Here is a 15,744-nt window from a genome sequence, read left to right on the forward strand (position 1 = left end):
TGACTGCGGCGATATTATTTAAAGTGTAAATGGATAGAAACAGTGAGAAATCTCATTTATAAGCAGCAAGAGGGAAGCTGGTCTTGTAAACAAAATTCTATTTCACATTGTTAAAAAGTAATTGTCTTCCATCGAGCTTGGCAGAGCATTCATAAATAAAACAGTGATTACCTCAGGTGAGCGGTTCTCTCGTTTTTTTCGTCGGGCTTTGATTTCTCGCCTTCTCTGCATGTAAATCAGAGAACGAAGGTAGGAGATGAAAAGCGAGAATAGGGAGGAAGATCCGCAATCGCGTGCGTTATATAGTCAGCTTACACACTACATGCAGATGAATGTAAATATCCATTAAAGGGTTACATCTGATTATTCTGAAGGAGGATGAATGTACTTGTTCAAGCACTTAGCAAAAGAACATTAATCGCAGAATAGTCAAAGGAGGTAAGAACACTTCGCTGAATATGTAAAGCTCTCTTGGCACGGCCCTGAGGAAAATTTCTGTGAAAAGGCAGAGCCTGATGTATTTCCGTGTGTTACAACAAAGACGCGCTTCTTTGGGATCAAAACATCTTCCCGCCTTTGGTGGAACGTCGAAAGGTGGGATTCTAGATGCTTATGGAAGTCATCTAGTCGTCAAAGCCATGTATCAATGCCCACATTCGTTCCCCCGGGGGTCATGTTGCCGCTTTCTGTCGACGAGACAAATCTTCACGGCCAAGATGACCCTTTCCCACAGGGAACCCCCCCCCCCCCCCCCCAATGCTGACTTTCATGTCTATAATTTATTCTTTGTGAAATTGTCATTGGAACATAAAATGGGTTAAAACCCAGGTATCACGGGAGTTAGACAAGGACAAGGACCAGGATGGGGATGTGTAGCATCCTGAGGGAAGGTCAGGACCATCACAGGCAGCGGAGGGTTTGTGGTTTCAGGCCCCCCTCTCAGATGTTTCAAAAAAACTAAACTTAAACAGCCCATGAGTCAGAAGATGGTAGCTAGCTAGCTGGTTAGCAGAACATGTTGCTTCAGTGTCTCCTGAATAAGCAACCCCTTTATTTAATAATTAGTGTGGTGACTATTTGTGGCCAACAGTTTTGTGCCCCCCCCCCCAACACCGCCGCTGGTCATAGCTCTGGATATCACTGTGATAGCTGCACCTTCCGTGTCACCTACTGGTGCTCTGCTTTAGACCAGTGGTTCTCAAACCTGGCGCTCGGGATCCACCGCCCTGCTTGTTTTCCAGCTATCCCTGTCCTACACACTGCTGATTACCTGGATCAGGTGTGTTCAGTCAGGCACCTGGGACTTGTGTGTGGGGCAGGCATAGGTGGAAAACAAGCAGGGCAGCGGGGCCCGAGGACCAAGTTTGAGAACCATTGCTTTAGATCCATCTAAACCCTCTACAATATTTCCTACAATACCCCCCCCCCCCCCCCCATGAACGCTCAGCGCGGATATACAGAGTAAGCCTGAGCTTTGTGCTGCAGTGATGCTCTTTTAATACCACATATATCTCTGGATTTAGATGTCTGACTCCTGTTTTTATTTTTTTCTCGTTTTTATGTACATCTGTTCCATCCTTTTCATCCCTTCAATTTGATCCTGACCACCCACCTCCCCCCTCCCCCCGCCCACCCTGCCACCTGAATTATGTTTACTCACTTCCAACCCTCATTTCATGTTTTGTATACTTTTCGTCCGCTGGCTTCTTTCCTTCATCCCTTCCCTGCCCTGTAGCCCCGTGACACAAATAATCCAGTGTAGCCCCCGGCCCTACGGTTCAGCACGTCTGTTGTGTATTTGCATGGGGGCCGGCATCTTACTCAGAGGGTTAGACCGCTGAGAGTGCGATCATAAAGTCGCCGGTACGAGTCCCGCCGTCGGTAGACTGATTTCACACAAAGCAAGGCCCGGTCGCTCCCGGGAGGTTCTTGCGTTCTCAAAAATATAAATTCATTTTATGATGAACTGGACTCATATTGTCAGTGGAAGCTTATTGGAAATACATGAAACACATTGAATGCATGAGACCTAAGGCTCTCATGCCAGCATCTGGGCACTGATGGACATCCGTGTGTGTGTCCTTGTTTTCGGGAGACACTGACGAGCAGAACCGTCTGATCGGCGTGACGGGACATCTGACGGGCTCCATCCCGTCGACCCAAAAAAAATAATAAAATGTCGACGTGAAAAAGAACGCACAGCGCCTTCACAAGGATCTGCAGATCAAACAGGCCCCCTCTCGGTATCTGTGCTGACAGGGGAGCGACAAGCTTTACTCTGTGAGGGATTTTCATGCAATTTGCTTGAGCTTATTTTCTCGACAGCGCCCCCACATGTGGCATGTGTGTAATAACGGGTGCTGAAACATCTAAAGGAGGACCACATTTACATATAACAATGCCTTTCTGGAATCTTCTGATCTAGAGAAATAAACCAGACATGTGTGATCTCTTCCTCCCTCTGAACTAAAGATAAGATCCATTCTGGCTGCATAGTACAGCTCATCCTGTTCTTTTATTTAAATTACAGAATCACGCTACTCGTTAAATACATTCTCGCGGCTGCAGATTCGTCCTCTGCCAGGTCCTGGGATCTAACATCTTTATTATCCTCCTACCAGCAGTACTGAAGGCCCAGGCCACTCGAAATTGAGGTTTTAACTGCTATTATAATGTAGCTATACATTTGCTGATGGGAACCACACAGAAAGGCAAACAGCTCTATTTCATAATAACTGCTGATTGGAAAAGTGCAACCTTTTCCTTCACCATCTTAAGCTCAATAGCATCTCATTTCGATAGGCTAATGACAGGTTGGGTTGTCCCGCTGTCTGCCAATCAGGGAGCAGGAGCTTCTCCACACTAAGACTAGATATCACTGCGACCTAAAACTGAACCCTACTCTGAATTATAGTCTCATATTATCCTTTTTTTAAATGAACTATCATTGTTGAAAAATGGCAGAAGAAGCATATTAGGGTAAAAAAGAAATTCAAATATTATCGATAACTCAGATTTTATTAAATGGTAATTTAGCTGTCAGCTTGTGCTGGTCAATCTATCAGGCAACATATGCGGCCACCTAGGATTGTGTTAAAAGTTCTTGGTGTAGGCTGGAGAAGCCCTGTTCTCAGAGTAAACCTCGGCCCAAGGAGGTGACTGTATTTTACCAGCAGCCGGAATTTTTATGGAGAACTGCACATTATTTAAAGGCCTTGTCACTTCAGAGTAGCTTGGGGGGGGGGGAGCGGGGGGGGGGGGGGGGGGACATCACTGCCACCAAAGCGAGACGCGCGGGCAGCCGTGGAGATCCAGGCGTAATCTGTCAAAATGGCCGACAGGGATTAGCCGCATAAACAGCCGAAGACGGCTGTCGCGGGAGTCGCTAACGTTCTCGTGCAAGGTTACGAGGGACCCCGCTGTTTTTCAAACGTCCTGCTCGAAGACGGGGAGAGAGAGCGTAACTGCGGGAAGGCTGGAAGGGGCGACGGCCCCGGGACACTAATTCAACAAAGTCACCCTTAAACGACTCCAGTGTCAACATGCTAATTCAATTAGCGGGATTTACAGCGGTGAAGCCTCACCGATGTGGTTGATAGTACAGCTCTGTGACGGCTCGGCTTCCCACTCGTAGCCGGTATGAGACTCCGCACCCTGCCACTGACTCCAGGACGAGTGATGAATGAATATTTGGGAAGGCAGGGTTCATAGGAGGAAAGAAAATAGAAAGTGCTGTTAGTGCAGGACTGGGGCCTTCTGCTGCTGATAGAAAGAAAAAGTGTAGATGATGAGGAGAGAGAGCAGGCCTCGCACATTCTCTGAAGTTTTCAAATTTAGATTTACAGACACAGTCGGTGTGTTCCTGTCATTGGTCTACTTGAAATCACATAAAAATAATGTTTGGCCACAGCTTCCTCGTTAAGCGAAGCAGATGAATATTTTCGTTCAAGTATTTGAAATGGAATCAGCACCCCATCCGAGGTGTCCCCCTGCCTGGTGTTTTCTGGAATTGGCTCCAGGCTCACTGCAGTGTGGAAGATGGATGGACAGATGGATGTCTGAAACACTCACACTGCCTCTTATCTGTTGCCTGAAACTCCTTTGCGAACAGATGTTTCAAAATGTATGATCACGCCTGTGTGGTCTGGCTGGGTTTGGTTTCAGATTAATTAGAACCTGGATCTGAGAACGAGCAAAGGTCATGATACAGTTTTAAGAAAGTCCAAGATTATATATTGATGCACAAGTTGTGGCTCCTGCATATTAAACAAATGTTGTTTTTTGTTTCAAATCTTGCTGGTTTTCTCATTGATCCCAGGTGTACCCGTTACTCAGCTTGAGATATTTTCCCGTTAATGTCAATAAAAACAAAACTCAACAGCCACACTTTTCAGCTAAGAAAATGGAAAATAAATCCCTGAATTTCTACTCAGCCTTTCCCAAGGCACCTCTAGTCATCCAGTCATCTGGCTCTCTTCCACTGCCACCAGGAACTGAGCCGCGCCGGACCTGGGCAGCGCAGTGACGGTTTTTCCATCGCAAAGTTTGCGAGGTGTGAATTCATACAACATACCCGTGCTGACATGGCACTGCTAGGAAGCGTGATCAAGTCAAACTGGTTTCATCACCACCAATGGACTAGTCAAACTGGATGGAGTTTTCGGTGCTCTGCGCATGGATTATCTGAAGATAAAAGAGTATATTCGACATATTATTCATTGTTAGTAGTATTGCACATCGCGATGTATTGATGCACTCCCAAAACCCTGAACTATAAGATTTCCAACCTCCTACTTAAAAAATTACTATAGAGCAGCTGAACAGAATGATTTGTAATGCAAATTTACGCAAGCAAATGCTAATTCCGCTAGATACGTGCATAACATAGCGTAAGCTGACCCTTCTGCAGTGGAAAACCGAAGTGAGCTGGAACTGTGCTGTAACTAGTCTCTCCTCACAGTACGGCTTGTGCACGGGTCCGTTCCTGTATGCCAGTGGAAAAGTGCCATGATCTATTCATTGACAGTGATCCAGCACCCCTCCTCCTCTCCCCAAGGCCTCGAAGCAGGGTTCACCTTACCTGGGACATCAGCAGAACGTCAGGGTCAATCACTGAATGACATGTTCACATTTACCCTGGGATTGTCTAGACAGATCTGGAAGCTTAAGTCCCACGCCACTCTATACATGTTGAGTCTGCATGTTCTCCTCATGGTCACACGGGAGTCCCCCAGATATTCAAGTTTCCACCAAAGACATGCAGTTACCCCATACTGATGTCACCCCTTTACCCACAGTGCATGATCCCTGCAATGGACTGGCGTCTCGGCCCGCGCTGTACTCCAGCCAGGAGCCCTGTGCACCCTGGGATAGGTTTCAGGCCCGCCTCCAAGTGGATTTAGCAGCTGGAGAATGAAAACGATGTAATAATACTGCTTCTGCCACTGGTACGTTGCGTAGAGGCTCATGGACTAGCGCTGCCATCAGTGACAAACGATTATGAATTCATTTACATTTATAAGTCTACTTAAGTCCCCATTGCCAAGTGTGTAAATAAAACAGCGGCCGTCCCAAGTCCTGGCAAACTCACTCCCGGTTCATATTTCCGCGATGAGCTGCAATGGCCTTTGGGACCTCGGCAGTTCGGTATGCTAGCGGTCCAGTGGGCCGATCACTGCGGGAAGCTCAGGACCGTTTCCGTATCCAGCACGACAATGCCCTGATGCTCACCTATATCCACATGGGAGCCCAGGGTCTCACCTTGTAGCCGCTGTCCACAACACGGACCCCCACAGACCGTTAGGTTCACTGCCGGGTCCCCGTGACAGTAAGGGTGACACTCAGCTAAAGGCCGTGCCACGGATTAGGAAAATCTTCCCTGTAAACGGAGAATGACCCCCGCCACTGTACGAATGGCATCTGTGTGATTATGATCCTGCCGTTCGCCATTCACGGACAGTGATGCAACTAATAAGCAACGACAGCGTTTGTTTAGACGGAGTTCATAACTTTTTATGTTTTTTTTTTCTCCCTTCCTGTCACGTTTACACATTTGTTTCACAAATATGGCTTAAAACAGAACCCAGCAGATGTGTGTTTGTATTAATTTGATTTAAATGTGCGTGAAGATAGACCAGAGCCTGCCCCCCCCCACTTCGGCCGCCATGATCAAAGGAAAAAAAAAAACAAAACCCTTCTTGAATATTTTTGCTGTTCCATAAACAGGATCATCATGTAGATGTTTTTGTCGATTTCTGATGTGTCGATATATATGATCCGCTGTGGACCCCCAGGGCAGCAGAGTGCCCCGTTCAGAGCCCCCCCCCCCCTTAAGTAATTACAGAGGTTATTGGGAAACGGCTCGATGGCCTGTCCAGCTCAGGCCTTTTTTTGCTGGAGATCGATGACGTACAGACTTCCTCTCACACCACTTCATTACATCCACGTAATAATTTATGTCAAATTATCTACGCCCTAAGCTGATTGATACACACAAAGTTTCACTGCCACTGCTTGGCCAGCTCCATACAGGACCTTGGGGGCCCCATGCAAATGAGTGGTAACCCCCATGGTTGCAGAAATCAGACGGCCAAGGGTGAGGGTGCAGGGAATGCTGGGTGAATGCCGAACATGAGTGTCTTTATTCGTTTCCCTGGCCTCCCCCTTCCCTAGACATAAGTTGTTACTAAGGGATTTCCCCCGAGTTAATTGTGCTCATTTACTTCACTCATCTATATTTCTTTCTGTCCTTGCTACTCACTCATCATGTTCTTTGCCTCTCATACAACTTACTCTCCCCAAGCCGTCTGACCCTGGCTGCAGGAGTCTGTACGAAAACCATAGATAAAGGGCCTGCTTCCCTCAGTGGGGGCAGAGACAGACACAGACAAGACAGTGAACCGGCCGTGTGAAACATCTTCCTGTAACATCTTCATTCTGTCTTAAAAAATGCTTAAGGTTAAGGAACCTGCCTCATCATTCAGCTAAAAGAACCTGAGGTTTCACTGAAGAAATGGATCATTACTGTAATTGTGTCATATTGTACTAGAACACCAAATTCCTCATTCAAATAGGCGAGACAATTTCAAAATAGGCAAGTTGATTTTAGGAGTAATTGAGGTACAATTTCCTGATAACATTAATCTGGGACTAAGCTTGAGCCGCAGTCATCGATGGCAAACCGGTCCTGAAACATGTCAGTCATCCTAATGCACACAGCCCCCCCTCCCGCGTATCTTTCCACACGTCATCAGGGGCGCCATGTACTCCAGGAGATTACACATCTGCTTCATACAAGCACACCCTCCACGAAGTGCGGACCCCTTTATGGCTGAACTGGCAACATATGATTTTAAACGCACAAAATTGCATGCGATCGAATGCTCGGCAGCTGTTGGCTGGCTCATTGCGTGACGTCATCTGCCCAGAGCCAATAGCAGCATTTAGAGATTCTCGTAACCCACAATGCATTGCGGCTGCAGTTTCATACAATAATGTGAATATTACACAGTGACGTTATCGGGAATGTCAAACAATCTTGAGGACTGAGAGGCAGGCATAGCGATATTATTGCGATGCATGGTGGGATGCTCCTGATTGGATCATATTCATGAAACTGTTAGACCTGCAATGAGATTGTGTCCTATAAACTAATACTGTCTAATAAACTGGACACCATACTGTAGCTACAGGATTCAGTTCATGCGATTATCTTGCCGTGTGAGATCCGTTCGTGAATTGTATTTCCGAAGGTACCCAGCTGCCATACCCTCGAAAAAAAATTATAAACAATGGAAACTGCCTAAATTGAAAGTGTATACCTCAAGAAATCTGGAAGTAAAAGCTTTTTAAGAGGTTGAGAATTGCTGCCCCAGGAAAACACACAGTTGGATATGAAAATACCCACCTCAGAACTGTACCGTGAAACAACACAAAGTTCGTAGACTGCAGTACATAATCGTCTTAGCCGACGTTCTCACCTGTTGATTCCACTTCTTTATAGTTCAACGAATTTTCACCGTGCTCTCTTTGTCATTTTAAAGGGCCCTACACTTGCTGAAAGCAGGAGGTTTCTGATATCTCTGCTAGTCATGTTCAATACTGTCGTGTCATTTTTTAATACTTTGTGCACAGAGATCAATCAGCCAGATATAGCTTTGGAGGGAAAACAATTTTAGTGAATCCGTCAGAGAATATCTGCGTCCGCGGCGGGCGAGACGGCAGTGGCGCGATCCGGAGACATGCGCGGCAGAAACGCCGCTAACGTCACCCGCGGTCCCCCTCTGAAGATTTCCTGTCGTCTCCCTCGACGGTGCCCCTTTCGCAAAAACAAGCCAGGCCCGCTGTCCCCCCTCCCCCCAGCGTAAACTGAGAACCAGGGTTCATGATGGAGGGGGGAAAAGGCCCTGTTTTTTCCCATTCATGATTATTTCACGGAAAGGAATAACATCAAAGAGCCCATCTCTGAAAAGCCGGCACCACCAAGTCCCCAGCCCAAACACCCGCTGCAAGTAAATAGCATCAAATGAATTGCTAAGGAGGAGGGGGGGGGGGTAGCAAATAACTTTCATTAATATTAATTTTCCTCCTGCTTCTATTTTCACTGACAGGTCTTCCTAATAGACATAAATTTGTCAGGTTATTTAATATACTTTACTCGGAGAAAAGTCGATTTCTCCTGGGAAATCACACATCGGACCATCTCCTGTAAGCGTGTGGGTCAGTACTTCGGCAGAATGCATGTGGCAAGTAATTTATTGCGGTATGTTTATGAACCAACGAAGATAAAGTGGCATTTATGACTGCACAGGACATTGATGATGCACACATGGAGAGGAAAGACGTGAGAAGACACCAGTGGCATTTGTTAATTTCTGTGTGAGGTTTTCAGCATGACATGGGGAAAATGTGGCAACTGGAGAAAAGGCCCTTTAAGGAACCTGGAAGTATCCCGTGGTAAATGGAGGCTGTGAATCCCCACGGGTTTGATTGGAATCGGCTGCTATATCTCACCGTGGAGTCTCAGGGAGGCCCAGCCCTCGAGGTATCGCAATCTTGAAGCCCACCCCCAAAAGATGCAAACCCCGCTCCATAGCTGGTGCTAAATCACCTTTATCTGGATCTTGATTGTATTGTATTTCTCGGGCCTTGTAGAGAGATTGCGCACCTGCTACACGAGCACCTACGATCTGGTGTCCCTCAAAGACGTGTGTCCGATCACGCAAAACGCTAACATGAATATGGCCCAGTCTTCTTGGCTTTCCCATAAACCCACCATGACGACAAAGAGAAGAGGTCCGGATTAAGCTGAGGAGTTAAACACCCTCAAGAAGTATGAGTGTCAGGGACAGGCGTCTTGGGATCTGGGGGAACGTCAGGAATGCTGCTGGTGCGGTTTTCAGGAGGACTTCGCCTCTAGTTCATAGTGAAAACGTGAACGTTTTTGTCTGAGAAATGCTCTGGTTGGTCCTCAGGCAATGTGTGACCACTGGGAATATCTTTTGCCAGGTGGACTGGGTTACAGACAAAGTGAGGTTCCTTCTTGGGACATCGTGCCCATGTGTGCTGCTAGACACCAGGGCCCAGAAGAAAGGCCTGGAACCCACAAGGAGCACGAAGCCCTGAGGTGCAGAGTATCGGTGCTCCTCCCTATCAGCGCCTCCCCTCAGGCTGTTCAAGTAAATACCGCGCATTTCCATGCTGGTAAGGCTAAACTGCATTAATAAAGCTCAGAGTCCAGGGCACCAACTTCTAAATAAGGGTAGAGGGGGGAATGAGGGAGATTTCACTATTTACCGTACGCTCCAGAGATATGGCAGGAACCTTCTTAAATATTGAAGGGGGGGGGCAATCATGTCACTGAGGTCTGCAGTGTTTTATTTATGTAGAAATTTAATTTCCAGCAGTGGCACTAAACGGTGCTTCGGCGCTGATGGATCCACACCCGGGGCTGTCCTCAGAGGGCCCGGCGCACGTCCTGCTACTTGGGCAACATTCTGATTCCTTTTGCAGCGTTTCGAGGTAAAGCCACGCCGGGGGGGGGGGGGGGGGGGGAGAGGGAGCAGCAGCTGCATACAAACACACCGGCCAAGGCGGCGCTAGCTTCAAGGTAAATCCGCGAAATCCACCGGAGCATCTGGAGGGAGAGCAGACCTGGGACGGGGGGAGGAGGGGGTGCAGCAAGACGCGGATTTAATGCACAAACATCTGCTCAGGCTGAAGTACAGCTCAGCCCGGGAGTGAGTTAGCGCCCCCTGTGGGCTGAATGGAAATCAAGGCTACTTAATTTGGAGCCGCAGCACGGACTCAGACCTCTCCAGACTGGCTTTTCATAATCTGCTGGCCTGTACCAATCACACTGGAAAACTGGGGGAGGGGGGGCTACTGGACCAGATCTCCTGTCACTGGTATAAAACAGCATGAGTTCAGTAGGTCTGTTATTTCCCTCCAGCGCCCAAAAATACCCCCTCCCCATCAAGGAATGGTTTAACCCAATTTACCCATCCAGCATAACATCCCTTGTTCACATTTTATACATTTTAGTACTTTGGCATGTTTTAAATAATACTGACAAGGCAGTAAACTGTAATATTAAAATCAATGTTACTTTCATTTTGTTCATAACGCTGCTGTGCATCATTTTCTGGACTGAAGGCAAGGAGACCCTCCCAAGGAAATAAAAACTGCAAGGGCCACACTTTACGGCTGATTCTTAACTCAATTCCCTCCCCGTAACATTTTCACACACTTCATTTTGGCCTCATGCGTGCGTTGCCAGTTGCTACGAGTTAAATTGCAGCCGCGATAATGGACGAAACAGAGCCCAAAGAAATAATAGCCGTTATTTAAACGCTATTAGTGCATTTAGCGGTTAAGGCGGGAACATAACTGGCCTGTTGCCGCTCATCTCTATGCCGGCAGCCGGAAAACGTTTAATGTTCACAGCCCTGCAGAATAAACACAGAGAAAGTGCACTGAGCCAAACTGCTTGTCTGTATGAATTACTAATGCTCATAAGTTGGTTTTTGAGGTAATTGAGCACCTAGCTAAAATATTCAATTAAAAGTAGACATTGGTTTAAACCTCTCAGCTGCTTTGAAACAGCAGGTGTTACTTGACCTGAAGGTTTTACGGTAGCACCCAACATATTTTAGCTCTATTGGAATCTTCCTCGAGGTACACTCATTACCGTCACCTTGCATGCTATCTTTTGCCTGCGGGTGCTAACAGTCTATGCCAAACCTGTTACTGTCGAAGAGGAGAGTGGCGCTGCAGATCCACAAACGCCATCCGGGATGTAAATCGATGCACCTATTTCCATTCCGGCAGCGAGGAGCGGAGATTTGAAAAATGCTGCTAAATTATTCCATCCCAATTGGTTCTCTTGTGATACGCGATTACCCAGAGGCCCTCATTTGTGGAACGGGCTTGAAGGAAATATATAACAGCTTGCGACGAACCCGCCTTTAATAGTTGGGAAACCCAGCAATGTGACAATTAGCAGGTAAAAATGCGACTGTCTCCATCCCAACACCCAGACCGTCGCTGCAGTGTTTTCTGACAGTTTCTATGTATCTGTCCCTGGCCCATTGCTAGAAGTTAGTATAGAGTTGTTAATTGCACTGTGTGACGTCTGCGAGGGTGGGATTTCGCACGTATAGTTTGCCAGACCGCGATGTGCTTTCGACAGCCACTGTGCTTCCGGAAACTTCTAGGCTGAACTGTTTTAGAGCTAAAGGGGCTTGTCCTGGTCAGAGACACAAGAGTATGAGATTGAGGTACACCGTTGTCCGGATGCCAGTCCATTTCAGGGAACAGTATCAGGGTGGCTAACTCACGCATCTGGCGTGACAGACTCCCTTTCAGACTCTTACCCTCACACAAGAAATCTATATTATTTCATCATGAACATAAAATTAGCTACATCAGAAGTGTTGGGGCAGTTTGTAAACCCTACAGACTATTTTACAAGGTAATAAAACTGTCACTTACAAGTATATCCGTGTGAATGTGTGTGCAGACTTGTCCCGAATTGAAAATCGCACGCCAGCCAGATGACCAAAGTTGGCAACCCTGAAGTATGTTAGGCACCATATATGAAGGTGGTCATCTTGAAACTGAGATCGAATTTGCTTTGCATCCTGAAATGACACTTTTCATACAACAAAACGCCGTTGATACTCTTGCAAATTGCATTAGAAAATTTAAAGTAAACACTGATGTTTTGCTGACAACTTTAGAAAGAGTGGGACTAACCAGCGTGTTTAAAATGCTCGTTATATTGTCACTGGTAGCGTTCAGTGAGCAAACATCCAAAGTAATTGCGGGGCGCATTTGTGGCAAAATGACCGAGTGTTTATCTAAATGGTGTCATTACTCCGCCAGATCTTGAAATTTGGGCTGTAATAAATGTTTTTTATGAATGTATCTGTGACAGAACAAGACATTTAAATTTTAATGTCTTTGCTTGGATTTTCCCTCTTTCGCAGCGCATCCATCTGTCAATCAGCCCCAATCTCCAGGAAAAAGGCACAAAATGACACCTCTTATATAAATCCCCTAATCCTATTCGGAAAGCCTATTTACATGCCCGATGCTTTGATTAAAATGTTTCATGTTATTTATTTATTTTTATTCAAACTAGGCATTGTAAAATATGAAAGACGTTTTGTGGTCGTTTTGCAGCCGCTGAATGAAATACACATTCAGATACCCATTGAAACAAATGAATATGTCATTCAAAATAACACTGGTGTCACGCCCCCAATGCCTGACCCTCCTTTCTCCTCCCTAACGTGGTCCTGATGAGCCACAACTGTTGCTTGTTGTCCCTCGTTAGTCTTTGTATTTAAGTACGTATTTGTTTCATCATCCCCATTGACAACGAGCCCTCCTGTTCTCAGTCCCAGTCCTTGTTCTCGTTGCCAGTCCTCCATTTTGTAATCTCTCACGGTCCTGTTTGTTACCGGTCTCTATTAATTTAGTTCAATAACCCCCTTTTTTGTTTTGCCGTCGTGCCTGCCCTCGAGTCCTTTGGTCTTCTAGTCGTGACAACTGGTCTAAAGGTGATAAACAAAAGCTCTGAAAATACTCACTCAAAAAGGAGCATAATTTAATTACTGCGTACTGAAATTGGAATAACTCGTAATAATCCAGATTTTACTCAAAATGGTGAGAAGGATTTAAATATGAGGCATATTTAAATTTGAAAAGAAAATGAAAATCAATTGAGTATATTGGTAATTCAAGTCACCACATCTAGAAAAAATATATGGAAATGAAATGTATAAACTGTTTAAATTATTTATACATGCGGCGATAGTTTCACAAAGGTCCACTGCCGTGAGTTTTTGGGTCGTTCACATTAACATAAAGCGGCGATGAAGTTCGCCAGTTCGTGTCCGGGAGGTAATCAGTTATATTCTTTTGTATATATCCTCTGTAACCCTGAAGCGTTTGCTCGGGAGCGGGAGGGTTGGAGGTGGGGTGGTGCTGATGATGAAATGTCTCAATGTTAGACAATCGGGCTATTTTAACTGCCAATGTGAAATAAAAAAAAAGCAATGTTTTAATCGAAAAAAAATATTCATACTGCCAGAACACATTTTTTATTTTTAAACCTTTAAGTTACAATGCATTATTCATTGAATTCGACGTGGAAGAGGTTTAATACATTTGCTCTAGCGGTAATGTCGATTAAATTTTCATGCTCAGGAAATCAAAACACTGGTACGGGGACAGAGATTAAAGACTTAATATTTACAAAAGAAACAAATAATCTGAAGAATAATTTCTTTGGTTGTTCCATTGTAGGATTGTCAGCCAGTCCAGTGGGGCAGTTACGATAAGAAGGTACAAATTGTACAATTTAGCGAACCTGGGTTTTGTCACATATGGAGTTCTTGTAAACGTGTGTTTCGGTTTTTCCAAAAGACAGATGTTGTAATGCGTCCAGTGCACCGGGAAAACTCGGTATTCCCCTAAAATAGTAACACTCATTGAGGACACATCAGACAGATCATTGGTAACTATAGTAATGCTCACGTAAGCCGCTGCTAACCCTTCGACCACGATGATGAACATTAATAAAAACTTTTATTAGCGTTTCCTGAATACTTGCTCTTGACGCGGCGTAGACCTAAGCAAAGGTTGCGTTTAATCCGCCGAGATCCTTTTCAGTGAGTGTATTAGCAAATCATTTTCAAAAATATCAGGTTCTGATCCTACTGGATGAACACCATTCAGTTAAGAAGCTTAATCCAGATTACTTCAGTAAATATCCACGTATAAACACTATTTTATTTCGGGGCACACTGACGGCGCCCCTTGTTTGCTCAGGCTTTTGAACTTCCTTAGTTAATATTCAGTTGTCTAAACTCATTATAAAATATACTTGATTAGGGTAAACTGAAGCGGCCCGTGAAGTTCTGATGTGGAGGAGGACTGCACTGCGCCTCTCCGGAACAAACGTAACATCTGGTCGCGCCGTAAGCCTCCACTGGCGCAAACCACAATGTTCAGTTTGTTTTGCATTTCTTTTGTTCATTTGCACTCCACCATTCCATATGATAATACTTTTTTCCCCCACCACATTATAAAAAGGAAAGTGGTTGTTGATAGCAGGAAGGAGTTTAAGAAGGCGTTTGAATAGTATTGGAAGCAATACAAATTGAAGGTATTTCAGAAAATTTCCGAGGATTTTTAATGCACTCGAGTCATTATTTACACACACAAAGGGGAGCTATGCGATGGAATTCGTCTGACTCCTTCTGAGTCTCTTTGCTTATATCTCCTTCATAACCTGAATAGTTATGAATAGTAAGGATCTAATTGCATAAATGGATTATTCATGAGATTTGATTTCTGAGCTACGTTGCGGCCTTCACCCCTGAACTTGGACTCATGAAATCATAATGTGGTGAGACATGAACAGTTCTGCCAGGAAAATCAAGGAGTGTAATTTATTATGATAAATATTATACATTTGAAAGTGTCGGCAAAAGTACATAAAATACCAATATCATGAATACAAGTGTTGTTTGCCCATAACTCTACCAGTTCCATGTTTCTATCTGCCCCTGAAGGTTTCCAGTACACTGGTAGTTCTAAACAATCTAATTCATCCGTCACCAGGCAGTAGACTTGTGTAGCGTGTGGTGAGTTCACTTGTCCTCTAGAGGGCAGCACAAGAAACAGGTGTAGGTGTGAGTCTCTGAAAAGCCTTGTTTCTCGTGCTTAATTAATGCAGGAGCCAATCATACTTGGTGTACTTGGCTGCCCGTCATGGCAGACCTCTTTATGTCCCTCCCATTACCCCTTTGAGCTAGACACTTCAGGTGATGCACTCCTGCGGAAAACACCAAACTGTGTCAAAAGATAGTGTAAAAGCAGAAGGGCACAGTTGACGCGTCTCGTAAAGTTGCGAAATGCGAACGAAAACTGTCAGGATGGGGCAAAAAGTCTGTGGGTGACGATGCGTAAGAAGGTGACTCATTGTTTCTCGTCCTGGTGTCCCTGGAAGAATTTTTAAACAGCTGTTTCTTTTACGTCCCTAACAAATGTTTTGTTTGTTCAGATATGTAGATTTTTGTCATGGGGTTTGTGCTGATGTAAACAGAACAGCATCAGGGACCGACAAAATCGCAAGTGTTTTGTTGTTTTTCCGGAATTATGGTGAGGGGGAGGGGAGGTAACAGCCATCACACTGTCTGATGTAATCTCGAGATTTGCGAAGTACATGTAACC

At 45.3% G+C, this 15,744-nt stretch overlaps 1 long non-coding RNA gene across 1 annotated transcript; it reads right to left on the reverse strand.

The window, feature by feature from the left end:
* Positions 1-9,855: 9,855 nt before the first annotated feature.
* On the reverse strand, positions 9,856-11,551 carry LOC125720685 (uncharacterized). The gene is made up of 2 exons (XR_007385536.1): positions 11,242-11,551; positions 9,856-10,152 (listed from the first exon to the last, which is right to left on the reverse strand). It is a non-coding gene; the product is annotated as an uncharacterized LOC125720685 (long non-coding RNA).
* Between the last annotated feature and the right edge of the window lie 4,193 nt (positions 11,552-15,744).

The sequence above is a fragment of the Brienomyrus brachyistius genome, chromosome 25, assembly GCF_023856365.1.
Source record: "Brienomyrus brachyistius isolate T26 chromosome 25, BBRACH_0.4, whole genome shotgun sequence".
Taxonomy (NCBI): domain Eukaryota; kingdom Metazoa; phylum Chordata; class Actinopteri; order Osteoglossiformes; family Mormyridae; genus Brienomyrus; species Brienomyrus brachyistius.